Genomic DNA, 14,344 nt, shown 5'->3' on the forward strand with positions numbered 1-14,344 from the left:
TGCCGAGGTGCCCCTGAGCAAGGCACCGAACCCCCCAACCACTCAGAGCGCCTGTCATGGGCAGCCCACTCTGACATCTCTCCACTTAGTACATGTATAGGTCCAGTTTGTGCATGTGTGTGTTTGGATCTGTGTGTAATTGACAACAGAGTGAAAAATTAAATTTCCCCTTGGTGATTAATAAAGTATATAAAATTAAAAATTAAGGTGGTGAATGTTCAAGGCACACAGAACGTCCTGAGTCTGGAGAGTTAAGGCACACGTCATGTCCGGACACCAGGAGTAAGAACAAGGAATGCTGAGCTCCCACAAACTTTGGATAGTATGCATTAAGCCAATTAAATATGGTTGGGTTATAAATTGATGGCAAGGAAGTATAAATAGTGAATTGAGTGTACCGAAAGGTTATGCCATACAAAACAAGAAAGAAATCGAAAGATCAGTGCCACAACCTGGAGGACTCACCTGAGAGACACACTGGAACAATGGAAAGTAAGTGTGCAAAAGACAAGTGACATTGTGAAAAGTCAAATCTCATCTGCTCCATTATTAGAGAAGAGATTAATGTGGCTGTTGACAAACAGCAGCCTTAACTAAACAACATGGAAGCAGACCTAAATGAATGCAAGATGACACTCATGGAGGTTGAGCAGGCTATGTCCACCATGGAGGAATGGATCATCTCACTGGAGAGATCCAACAAATTCCTCCAAAAAGAGAGCTAAGATTTGAAGGAGAGAGCAGAACACCTGCATCGAGATGTTGAGAAAGGAAATCCCACCGACGTCAGGGCTACTTTTTTCAAAGAGGTTTTAAGGATAAAACCATCCAGGGGAGCCTGAAGTGGAAATTGTGCACAGAGTGGGCGCACCAATGAAAATGAGTGAAAGAGCGGTGATTGTGAGAATGCAAAGATTTGTGGCTAAGGAAGCTCTTTTAAAAATAGAGGAAGGAGGAAGGAGGGTGTGATGAACTTTCATGGAGTGAAGGTCAGGATCTTCCCTGACCTGATAACTGCAGAGGCATGGAGAAGGGCCCAGTTTTAGGAGATCAAAGCGAAATTACGCACAGCAGGGATTAAACACGGAGTAATACATCTGACCACCATCACTGTCAGTGTAGAAACTTTTTTTCAAGGATCATGAGGGTGCAGAATCTTACTTCAACATGATTAAACCCACTTCAACCGTGGGTTAAGATGGGCAGTGAAAAAGGGACAGGCTGGGACAAAGATAACAATCCTTAAGTCAAGAAAAAGACAATGACTGTTGAAATATGGGGTAAAGTGATTCCTATTCAAAATCAAGTCAGTTATTGGCCTATTTATATTTTGTTAAAATGTGGTTATTCTGTTCTACATTTTGTTATAGGCTATTTTTAGTTCTTCAGTACATGTGCGCAGGTTTAATTTAATTTCTAGAAGGGACCCATAAAATTGTAGCTTACGCAGTGGTATTTCCTTCTTTAAAGAAGCGAGATGGCTGAGAATGGTAGTTATTCATTAGGGTTGAAATTATAAAGTCAATTAATGTCTATCTACATTTAACCCAAATTTAATAATAAAAATTGACTAGGATAATAAATATAGAGGTCAGCTTACTCAGGCTTGCAAGCATTGATTGATGAAAATCAAAGTATTTACAAGCTTACTTAATGACAAAGTGCAGCGATTAACCTAATAAGGCTCTAAAGATAGCGCACATAAACATTTGCAGTATTAGGAATAAGTTAACAGATATAACGGAGTTTTGTTTTCTGACAACTTACACTTTTTAGCAATATCTGAAACACATCTCAATTATTCATTCAATAATGCAGCACTAACAATACAAGGGTATACCATTTTCAGGAATGACAGGAGTGCGTTTGGGGGTGGGGTTGCTTTTTTTATATTCAGAGTCACCTACACCTAACCACTTACAATTAGATGGTATCTGATGCCACCTGAGGTTGAAATTCTATGGCTGCAAGTGCATTTGCCACATGTGAAGCCAATGTTGACAGGTTGCTGTAATAGACCACCTAGTACAAATCAAATATTGGGTATCTTGATATAAAATATTAGAAAGAGCATGTGAGTTCAATTGTGAAATTTACCTTTTAAGTGACCTGAATATAGATTGGAACTCAAACAGCTATTCCTTGAAAGTCAGGCTTCAAACTGTAGCTGATGCATGTGGGCTGTCTCAAGTAGTTAAAAAAATCAACGAGAATATGGCAAAAAAAGTGATGGTACTCAAAGCTCTACTTAACCACACTCTCACTAATGAATTCAAATAAACACAAGAAGTTTGTGCTCTAAAAAAAAAAAAAAAAAAAAAAAGGATCAGCACTCAGTGAATAACCTCCTAAGCCCTACGATAAGCTATTATGGCAAGGCTTAACTATACAGACCAGTGAGCAGTGATAACTAACATGTCTTTGGGGTCATCAGGTGGGAACCTCCTTTCACCGGTGTTTTGTCTAGTTGGTCCCACGACACCTCCAGGAGGCTAGACAGTGATCTCTGGCGTCCCAGAGACACTCCCCTAATGCCAGGTCTCACTGCTCCCCACACTAACCGAACAACCTCCTTTACCTTACCTATACTACCACAGAGGAGGTAGACCCAGGGAAGGAAGCCTTGTTAGGCTATCACACTCCCCCGCCGGGTTAGGCTGTACAGTCTACCTCCCCAAGACGAGCCCTCACAACAATGACACCTCCAGGAGGCTGGACAGTGATCTCAGCCCAAACAGCACTGCCACCTTCAACCAAACCCAGGCTCCGTACATGCGAGCTCCAGGTAGAAGCAATGCTGATACTACCTTTCCTGTCACATTCACCATACTCTATTTCACACGCTACATAGCATAACTACAATGTAAGCTAAAGTTAAAGGAGCTAAATAAACTTACAGGATCAGCAAACACACTCACTTTGCAGCATGGTCTCAAACAAAATGGATTCAAATAGGCCACTCCCACACTTAAATAACCTTCCTCTTCCTGGATTTCCTCCTTACTTACACATGGCTTTCTCAGCCCAAACAGCACTGCCATCTTCAACCAAACCCAGGCTCCATACATGCGAGCTCCAGGCAGAAGCAATGCTGATACTAGCTTTCCTGTCACATTCACCATACTCTATTTCACACACTACATAGCATAACTCCAATATAAGCTAAAGTTAAAGGAGCTAACTGGACTTACAGGATCAGCAAACACACTCACCTTGCCGCATGGCCTCAAACAAAATGGATTCCAATAGGCCACTCCCACACTTAAATACTTCCTCTTCCTGGATTTCTCCTGACAGGAAGTGGATCTCTCCACCTGATCTCAAGGAATTATGTGCCCTGTTTAGTAGTTCCCCCTGCTGGCCCCCAGCTGACATTATTTCTTCTGTAATAGATAAACTGGCTGCATTTAATTGCTTCATCTGACATTTCCCTCACTGTCTTCCTCAAATTCTGTCCCCGCACTCCGAGTTCCCCCAGGAGTGAGACAGCTGATCTTGCTATGAATCCCCTACACCCCACTTCCACTGGACAAATCCTAGTCTTCCATCCTCGCTGCTTAGCTTCTGCTCCTAAGTCTGCATATCTAAGCTTTTTTCTTTCATAGGCTTCTTCCACTGAGTCTTCCCAAGGAACTGTCAGCTCAATGAAATAAACTATCTGTTGACTCACTGACCACAACACTAAGTCAGGCCTCTGCCTGGTACAGACTATTTCCTGAGGAACAACAAGCTTTCCCCCTGAATCTACTTGCATTTCCTAATCACAAGCACCTTCTAGGCGGCCACACCCTTGCCTCCTTACTAACTTATCCCTTCTGTATTTCTCTCCCTCACGGACAAACTGAATTACTAAGCTCCTATCCTTAACACCTTCTGAATTCACCTGTCTTCGTTTCCCTTCGATGCCTGCAGCTAAACATTTCAACACCTGATTATGTCGCCATGTATATCGGCCTTGTGACAAGCTAACTTTACAGCCTGACAAAATATGCTTTAAGGTTGCGGTACCTGAACACAATGGGCATGATGGGTCCTCATTTACCCCCAGTTTTAGGTTCTGGGGGGTTGGTAAGACATCGTATGTAGCCCCTACCAGGAATCTAATACGATTCTCCTCCATACTGCACAGGTCCCTCCAACTAAGCTTCCTCTTCTCTACACTTTCCCAATTCAACCACTGTCCCTGTTTAGCCTGGGCCACTACCTTTGCACCCCTTACTATCTCTTCCTGTCTGCGTATCTGTTCTACAACCAGCTTTCTTTTATCTTTGAGGCCTGCTGTATTCCATACCGGTTTACCTGAGCCAAGCCCCAGGCCTCCCCGGCCAAACTGAACATTACCTACAATCTCTGCATGTCTAAGAGCTGCCTCTGCCTCCTGAACTGCCGATCTTGGGTTCCACTTCCTCCCCTTGGTTGGATTTGGAACCACACTCCTAACTACCACGTCCTTACTCCCAGATAACAAGAGCTCTGTCCTGACCTTGGTACATTTAAATTCCTCTGTTAAACTAGATACTGGCAGCTGAAGTATCCCTTTTCCATACAATGCAACACTACTTAGGCACCTAGGAGCACCCAACCACTTCCTAATGTAGGAGCTAACCGACCTTTCAATTCTCTCCACAACAGATATTGGAATTTCATAAATTGACAATGGCCACATTAACCTAGGATATAGCCCAAATTGCAAACACCACAACTTCAACTTTCCTGGAAGCTCTGATTTATCTATTCTATCCAATCCTTCTGCCACATCTTTTCTAAATTTCACCACCTGTTCCTCATCATTCAACTCCACATTGTACCACCTACCTAAGCTCTTTACTGACTTTTCCCTAATTGTTGAGATTTCCTCATCATCTATGACAAACTTCCTATCACTTAACTTCCCTCTACATATCGAGATGCTTCTAGATTTACTAGGCTTGATTTTCATGCTGGCCCACTTGAGGTTCTTATTTACCTTCTCTAGTAGCCTCTTTGTACATGGCATTGTTGTGGTCACCAGTGTCATGTCATCCATGTAAGCCCTAACTGGTGGAAGATGCAAGCCGTTCTGTCGTCTCTCCCCACCTACCACCCACTTAGAAGCCCTGATGATTACTTCCATTGCCATAGTAAATGCTAATGGAGAAATTGTACACCCTGCCATGATGCCTATTTCTAGCCTCTGCCAACCTGTTGTGAAACCTGCTGTACTTAGACACAACCTAATATCCTGAAAATATGCTTTCACTAAGCTAACAACTACCTGTGGCACTCTGAAGTAGTCAAACGCACTCCAAATGAGGCTATGCGGTACTGAACCAAACGCATTTGCAAGATCTAAAAATATTACATGTAGGTCCCTTTTGTTAATCTTCGCTGCCTGAATCTGGTGCCAGATCATGCTAGTATGCTCTAAACACCCTGAAAAACCTGGTATTCCTGCCTTCTGTACCATGGTATCTATTAAGCTATTCCTTTCTAAGTAGCTAGCTAGTCTCTGCGCTACTACACTGAAGAAAATCTTCCCCTCCACATTCAAGAGAGAAATCATCCGGAACTGGCTAAGGTTCACAGACTCCTTCTCCTTAGGAATGAGGACACCCCCTGCCCTACGCCATGCTCTTGGTATAATTTGTTTTTCCCAAACTATTCTTAGGTGTTTCCACAAAAATTTAAGGATATCAGGCGCACTTTTATAAACCCGGTAGGGGACTCCATTAGGCCCTGGGGCCGAAGAAGCCTTTGCACGTCTGACCACCTCCTGAACTTCCTTCCACCTAGGTGGCCTGACATCCATCTCATGCTCTATCCCTCCTAATGGAGGGATATCAGGTGGGAAACCTACTATCATATTCTTCTCCAAATCTGAATACGTGTTTCTCAAATATTCTTCAACCTCTAACCTTTCTGCTTTAAGCTGCCCTCCCTTTTCCTGGCTGAACAATCCTTTAACAAACTTAAAAGGGTCCCTGAAAAAACCTGTCCTAGCATATTCCTTCTTCCTCCTCTTTTTCCTGAGATGCTCCGCCCTTCTAAGAACTGCTAGCCTGCTTCTCAACTCCTCTTGCAACACCTTAATTCCCTCCCTTTCTTCTTCTGTAGCCTTTTTCCACTGCTTTCTTAACTGTCTCCTTTCCTTGACTAACTTCTCTATTTCTCTCTGCCGCCTAGACTTACCTGACTGTACCCTCTCACCCCTCTTTCTCTCATGCACCCCAAACCTCTCTACACCATATGAATACATTATATCTCCCATCTTTTCTAACCTTTCTATTGCATTTCCTCTAAGCCTACTCAAGATTACTGACAAATCTCTATTAACTATCTCCCATTCTTTACTGTCATTTGCTCTAGGCCATCTAACTCTAACCTTTTGCTCCATGGTTCTCTCTCTGGCTAGCATACTGGCCTCAGTGTCACCTGCATCCTCTCTTACTACCCCCTCCTCCTCAGTGGCAGCATTACTGATATCCTGCGAACTGTGGTTTTCTACCTGCCGCTGGACTTCATTCGACTGAGCTGAGCTATCCTCTAAAGTAGTTCAGTCAGGACCACTTTGTCAAAAATAATCTTTATTTACTTGCACAAAAGGCGGTATGGTTCTGTTCTGGGACCCCCTGCTTTCTGCACGCTTGCGTAGAAAGCCTGAGGCAGGAAGAGCACACCTTCCTGCCCTTCATGAGCCATCATGAACAGCTGGAGCAGGGGGCGCAGCAGCAAAAGAAAACCCCCCAAAACGACCATACCAAGCAAAAACTCCCTGGCCCTTCTTGCTACAAGAAGGAGCCAAGAGAGGCTAAACAGAAAGCAGAATTAGTTTGAGCAATTACAATAGAAGTTCCTTTCCTGTCTCTATCAGTTTTGGAATGTTTTAAGTATAGACAAAGGTAGTGGCTGTTAACTGTTACATCGGCTATAGTGAGGTCGTGCGAAGGATCAAAAGATCGTGTGCGTGTGGTGAACTCTCCGCATCTTAAAAAGCCGTAAAAAGCTGTGAGGAAGACAGTTTCTAAAAGTAAGTCTGTATATGAATCGAAGCACCCAACCCTCAAGTGTGTGATTAATTTGTGCAATAATGGTGGAGTGAAAGGGAGACGAATATCATTGCCTTGTGGTTTCTCTCTTTTAAAGCCGTTTAGCAGGAGTTGAATGGATGGATTTCCTAGCAGGCTGTTGGTGGATGGATCCAAACAGCGCAGGTGGAACTGCACACCTGCTAGAAGGCCGAGGACGGCTGCATTTTGCGGGACTCAAAGCAGTGAACCAGGAAGGCACATACAGTGGGAATATTTACAGGCAAAATAACAACTGAGAAAGTGGAACAAAATGAGGTGAAATAGGACCATGCAGAGTCATACAGTTTTAATGTGGATTTTGCTAATCCAGAACGCATATAATGAGCCGCTGACAGCATGTATGACTGCAGAGTCAATCTAGCACCGTTTGGCAGAAAGGAGGGCAAGGCAGGCTGGATGGCGTAGCTTCTGGACACATTCTGTGGAATTTCTGAAATTCAAATCGAGATAATGCATCAGCAATCTTATTATCTAATCCTGGAATATGGACTGCTTGAATAATGAAATTCCCTAGCACAGATGCCCAAGTAAGTCATCTTACGAATCTGTTAATGAATGGTATGGAGGAACGCCCTTTGTTAATAATATGGACAGCTGCTTCGTTGTTGCAGAAAAAGAGGATTTGCTTCCTGGACCAGTATTTCCCCCAAATAAGACATGCTACAACAATAGAGTATATTTCCATTAATGCAGAAGAAAGAACATTGGCTGGTAAAGATGACAGTTCTTTTGGCCACACATCAGCGAACCACTGGTTATTAAAGAACCCCCCAAAACCAACGGAAGGAACTGCGTCGGTGAATAACCTAATGGCCACAGAAGATTCTGGATTATCGTTATAGAAAAAAGAAATGCCGTTCCATTCCTGGAGCAGCAAAGACCAGAACCGGAGCTCTGATCTGCACCCTTCATCCAAATTAACCATGTTGTGTAGATTTTCGACAGTTTTTGAGAGGTCAAGAAGCCTGGATATGAAGGAGCGGCCCTGAGGAATAATGCGCATGGTGAAATTGAGATGACCCAGCAGGGAGAGCAGATCTCTTTTTGAGATGGTTTTTGAACACTGCTCCTTCATAATTTCTCTGATGCGGTTTAATTTTTCGAGTGGCAGGGAATGCCCAGAAATTCAGTGACTTGGAGTGGACCTGAAGTTTTTTCCTCAGATAGGGGGACTCCTAGATTTGTGAAAGTATCTTAAAGCATGGTGATAGCATGATCTGGCTTGGCATGAGGGTAATCTACAAGAAGAAAATCGTCTAACAGGTGAAGCACAAACAGCAGCTTGCAGTTATTTAACAGAATCCAGCAAAGAGCCTCTGACAATGTATCGAATATTTTTGGGCTGCTGCGACACCCGAAGGTGAGTCTAACTGAAAAATACATTTTCTCTCTCCATTTAACGCCAAACAGATGCCACTGAGAAGGGTGTAAAGGCATAACTTTAAATGCGTCAGTGATGTCAGCTTTTGATAACCACGCGCCTCTACCTGCTTGTTTAATGAGCTTAATGGCATCGTCAATAGAGGCATAAAACAGTGAGAACGGCGGCAGCGGAATGAGACTGTTAATGCTTTGGGCTTCGTCATTGTGAGGAGCAGATAAATCGATAATTAAACGCTTTTTGCCAGAATATTTACGGGTAGCAACACCAATGGGGTTAATGCGCGTTAGAGGAAAGGGTGATTTATCGAAAGGTCCGATCATGAAACCCTTCCTGATTTCTTTCTCCAGTAAAGTATCTACTGTCTCAGGCTCTTTCAAAGCAGATTGCAGATTATTACACACATATGACACCTTACGCAACCAAATTAGACCAGCCATGAAACCTTGGATCAGTCCAGTGATCAAATAATTGACAAAACAGCAGTTTGGATGCTTCCTTAAAGCCTTTCCCAGCTCAGGCACATTGACTGGGGTTGAAGGTTTTATTTTTTCTTTTCCGACCTCGAAAGGCGGGTTCGTCTGGAGCACACTGACTTTGGATGCCCGTCCCCACAATAGCTGCAAGCATGGATATATTTACAGTTAACAAATCTGCACACATTCTCATTGAAATTATTGCACATTGGAGTCCAAGATGGTGTCACCTTAGGCTCAGATTTTGAACCCGCCGGCAGATGGACTATAGCCACGGATTTAGGGCACATATTGGAGGAGTGTGAGAAAGAGCCGCAAATGGAACAGGAAAGAGCTTGACGGCCAGTGCAGTGCCTGCTAATTAAAGCCAGATCAACCACGGACCAGTCCAGTCTTTGATTAAACCTTTGAATGAACATGGCAGCTTTTGCAGAGAATGATTTGTGGTATTCATAGAACAGAGTTCCACCGTATGTCATGACAAGATCGGCAATGATGGCAAGATAAGTGTCCAGTTCAGCTCTGCGGGATGGATGGACTTCACAGATTACATCTCTGAACACGCCAAAAGCTACAGTGAATTCTGCTAGAGTCAGAGTCTTTGAAAGTCTAGGATCACTATCTTTTAGCATCACAGACACATCACCACAGTCTACTACGCGCCTATCGCTGAAATCTGAGCACAGCAGGATTTTTACAAGATTAACATCATTACCTGCGAGGATCTGGCTTCTCAGATTGGAGGAGATGGCAGCAGCAGGAGGGTAGAATGGGACACCGGTGGAGATTGGAACTGCACTTCCCAGAGATCTACGGGGGATTGTGATGCCATCGAGGGGTGCTGGAGTGACGTCATCGGTCCGTGACGATGGTCCAGCAGCCAAGGAAGAAGCAGCCTGGTCCCGGGATGAAAACACGGCGGCCTGGAAAGAAGAGCTGGACGATGGAGCGGCACAGGCCTCTAAGGTCTGGATTCTGGAGTTCATGTTTGAAAGAGATGACTGGATGGATGACAGTGCTGACAAGATGGCGTCGTTTGCCGGAGCCGCGGAGCCGACTGCTGAGGCCGGGGCTCTAGCTCTTTTGGGCAGCGGGGCAGCGGCTGGAGTCGGTGCATCTGCTGGGTTTCGGGAGCGGTGTTTGCGTTTTGCTGGAGCTTTCCGAGGGGCGGAGGAAGGAAGGTGATCAGCAGGTGGAGATGGGAACCCAGCGCAGCCCATGAACAGTGTGAACAGTTCCTGGTGCGACGCTCCGACTGGAGCGGTAATGTCGTTGCAAAACAGAAACTCTAAAAGCCTTGGAATCGGCCAGTCATCAATCAATGAAATATTTGCGGCTTTGCTTGTCAGGCGAGAGCTTCGACGGCGAGAAGGAGGCCTCTCGTCGTCACAGATGGCTTCCTCTGCCTCGGAGTTTTGTTGCGACTCCATGATGCAGTCAATTTGCCACGGATCCTCATCGTGGACGGAGGCCAGCGACATCAGGAGCAGCAGGGTGAGTATAACCACGAGTAGTGATCTCTTCTTCATGCGTGAGTTGTCTTGTGCGATTACCAGCAGAGGAAGCAGCAAAAGGGGCCAGGCTAGAGCTGTTTAAATAGCGCGCTCTGAATGCAATTTTCCAATAGGAGCAAAGGGGTAGTCAGCTGAGCCATCACCTGATTGAGGATTGCTTGCTTTCCATTAAAGGCTAATTTAGAGCTTGACGTCGTGGCCTGCCAGAACTAACGCTACGCTTGATTTTCTATACCTATAGGTTGTAGTGACCATAATCTATTGGTTGTGGTTGTGAGGAAAACAAAAGTAGGCTACCTAAGCCTGGACCAAGAGTTATTTTTAAAAGACTTTATAAAAAGTTTAATCAGGAGAAATCTGTTAAAGATAGTAAAAATCTGAGTTGGTCAAATGTATTATCAGAAAAATACGGAAGAGGCACTGGTGGAATTAGGTGAACCCTTTATGCCAGTGGTTGGAAAACATGCTCCATTAAAATGTAAGAACACCGTGGTTACTTGAGGAGCTGAAGCAGCACATGATACAATGCAATCAACCAAATTAATAGCAAACATGCCTGGTTTTAAATAAGACTGGCAATTACATTGTAAACTAAGAAACTTTGTTATTAAGCTAAATAGGAAGAAAAAGAAAGTGTATTATGCACATAGGATAAATAATATAAAAAACATAATAGTAAAAAAAATATGAAACACATTAAATGATTTCATTTTCAGAAAGAGCAAACCCAAGCCATCATTTTTAGAATCAGACAGGCAATTCCTCACCAAATCATAGGTATTGCAAATCATCTCAATAATTATTTCATTAATAAAATAGTTACTTTAGGGAATGCTATGCCAAAAACAGTTAATCAGGTATCTCATTTATTAATAAAGTATCAAATTATGAAAGGAAATCAATACAAATATAAGTTTGACGGTGTAAGTATACGTCAGGTAGAAAATATGTTAAGAACTTGTAAAAATAAACCAGTTGGTGTTGACAGCCTTGATAATAAGCTCCTTCAACTGGTTGCTAATTTAACTTCTCCAGCTATTTGTCATATCATAAACCCAAGTTTTATTAAAGGCATATGCCCGCAAGAATGGAAAACTACTAAAATCATTCCTCTGCCAAAAACATAGGAAATTGTAATTCTCAGGACAAAACAGTTGCCCCATAAGTTTATTGCCTGTGCTGAGTAAAATACTGGAAGGTACTGTGTATGAACAGATTAAAAGATATTTTTCTAGAAATAATTTAATCACTGATTTTCATCATGCATACAGAGAGGGGCATTCCACAGCTACTGCTCTGTGACTGATGATTGGTTGAGAGAAATTGAGGATAGAAAAATAGTGGGTGCTGTACGTCTATACGGTTACTACACAAGTAACTCCAGTAGGAGGGTTATTTGCAGAGGATGTGGGATATATGGATGCTTCGAAACCCAACATCTACACTGAGAAAGGAAACAACTCCTAGCCCAGTGTTCCAACATCCACAAACAGCAACTGGTCTTAGAACTAGAGACTAATGGGGTACAACAAACATGCAACGGCAAGGGGGAGCCAAGACAACAGGTTAAAGTGAATAGAATAGAAACCTTTATTGTCATTGTATGCTTGATGCAACGAAATTGGAGAAGCAACTGTGTATGGTGCAAAAACATATGCAACAATCAATCCTCCATCCACTCTCATCACTCATACAATATAAACACAAAAGGCTACCAAAGACAACATAAGCAGCAATCAATCCTCCATCCACTCCCCTCACTCATACAAAATAAAACACAAAGGCTACCAAAAGACATCATCCAACATCTTACATGCACATATAAAAAAAACATTAAAAAAAACAAGTCCATATAGGGCAATCACGGCCTGTCTGTGATTCAAGTGCAAGTGCTAGTGTGCAAAACAGCAGTGCAAAACGAGTAAATGCACAGAGTAATGAGTCCAGTGTAGTGTGCAGAGTCAGTGTTATTGAGAGTTCAGTTCAGTGATGGCCTGTGGGAAAAAAAACTGTTTCTGAATCTGGATGTGTGTGTTTGGATGGATCTGTAGCATCTGCCTAATGGCAGCAGCTGAAACAGGTAATGTCCAGGTTGTGTGGAGTCTTTTGTAATGTTCGAGGCTCTCTTGATGAAGCAAGAAGTGGCTATGCTGCTGAGGGACGGCAGCGAGCAGCCGATGATTTGTTCCGCTGTGTGGGTCACTCTCTGCAGAGATTTTTTCTCTGCTGCTGTGCTGCCTGCATACCACACTGTTATGTTATATGTGAGAGTGCTTTCAATGGCTGAACGGTAAAAAGCTACCAGCAGCTTTTTGTCCAAGTTGTTCCTACGTAGCAGCCTGAGGAAATAGAGACGTTGCTGTGCCTTTTTGATTGTTGCAGTGGTGTTGATGTTCCAGGAGAGTGTGTCGGACATGTGGAGCCCCAGGTACTTGATGGAGAGAACCTGCTCGACACAAGCTCCGTTGATCCTCAGTGGTGTAGTTTCTCTCCTATGCTTTTTCCTGAAGTCCAGAACAAACTCTTTTGTCTTGGTGATGTTTAGCTCCAGGTTGTTTGTGCTGCACCACTTCGACAGCCGCTGAACCTTGTCTAGTTGGTCTCCTCGTCTCCTGATATGAGCCCAATCACAACAGTATCATTCGCGAATTTGATGATTGTGTTAGTTGAGTGAGTGGGGGTGCAGTCATGAGTGTACAGAGAATACAGTAGTGGACTCAGCACACAACCTTGGGGAGCGCCAGTGCTGAGAGTGATGGAGGAGGAGAGATGTGTGCCAGGTCTGACCGTTTGAGTCCTGTTGGTAAGGAATTCAGTAATCCACATGCAGATGGAAGGGGGGAGGCCCAGGTGGAGCAGCTTGGTGGCCAGAATGTCTGGGAGGATGGTGTTGAAGGCGGAGCTGTAATCAATAAACAGCATCCGTACGTAGCTGTTCCGTTGTTCCAGGTGGTTCAGTGCAGCATGTGTTGCCATGGAAACTGCATCTTCCATGGACCTGTTTGGCCAATAAGCATACTGGTTAGGATCAAAGGAGGGTGGTAGACAGTTTTTGATGAGCTGAGAGACAAGTCTCTCAAAGCACTTCATTATGACTGGTGTTAGTGCCACAGGTCTGTAGTTGTTCAGGTCATCTGCAGGGGCTGACTTTTTAGGCACAGGGACAATGATGGCAGATTTGAAGCAGGGAGGTATGATGTTCTGTGATAGGGAGGTGTTGAAGATCACAGTGAAAACTCCTGTAAGCTGATAAGCACAGGCTTGAAATGCCTTGCTCGGTATCAGGTCCGGTCCAGCAGCTTTCCTACAGTTAATTGATCTCAGTACCCGCCTCACCTCATGTTCCTGTACAGTGGGAGGATGGATGTTGGTGGTTGTGTTGGTGTTGATGGAGGAAGGTGGTGGTGGCAGAGGCAGGGCAGGGCCGTAGCACTTCTCTTAACCTCAAACCAGACAAAGAAGCTGTCCAGCTCCTCTGCTAATGAGGCGTCTGTGCTAACAGTGTTGTTGGAGCTGCCCTTGTAGTTTGTGATGTGTTTTACCCCCTGCCACATTCTGCACGTGTTGTTATCAGCGAGATATCCCTATGATATGTATTTTTCCTTTGCTTTCTTGATGCCTCTCTTTAGTTCAGCCCTGGCCTGGCTGTACTGCTGCTTGTCTCCTGATCGGAATGCAGAGTCACGCTTTTTCAGCAGTCTTTTGACTTCTGCAGATATCCATGGTTTCGATGTGTCTCTTGACAGTAACACTGTCCACATAGTGCTTGATGTACAATAAAACAGTCTCTGTGTGTTCCCCCATATTATTTGATGAAAATAAGTCCCAATTCGTCGGGTGAAAACAGTCTTGGAGTTGAGAGAGACCGTTGTCAGGCCAGGTTGTAATGAGTTTTGTGCATGGTCT

At 43.9% G+C, this 14,344-nt stretch overlaps 1 protein-coding gene across 16 annotated transcripts in view; it reads left to right on the forward strand.

The window, feature by feature from the left end:
* Positions 1-14,344, forward strand: part of ptprfa (protein tyrosine phosphatase receptor type Fa) — an 888,655-nt gene that overhangs the window by 376,238 nt on the left and 498,073 nt on the right. The window lies entirely within an intron of this gene.

The sequence above is a fragment of the Epinephelus lanceolatus genome, chromosome 6, assembly GCF_041903045.1.
Source record: "Epinephelus lanceolatus isolate andai-2023 chromosome 6, ASM4190304v1, whole genome shotgun sequence".
Classification (NCBI taxonomy): domain Eukaryota; kingdom Metazoa; phylum Chordata; class Actinopteri; order Perciformes; family Serranidae; genus Epinephelus; species Epinephelus lanceolatus.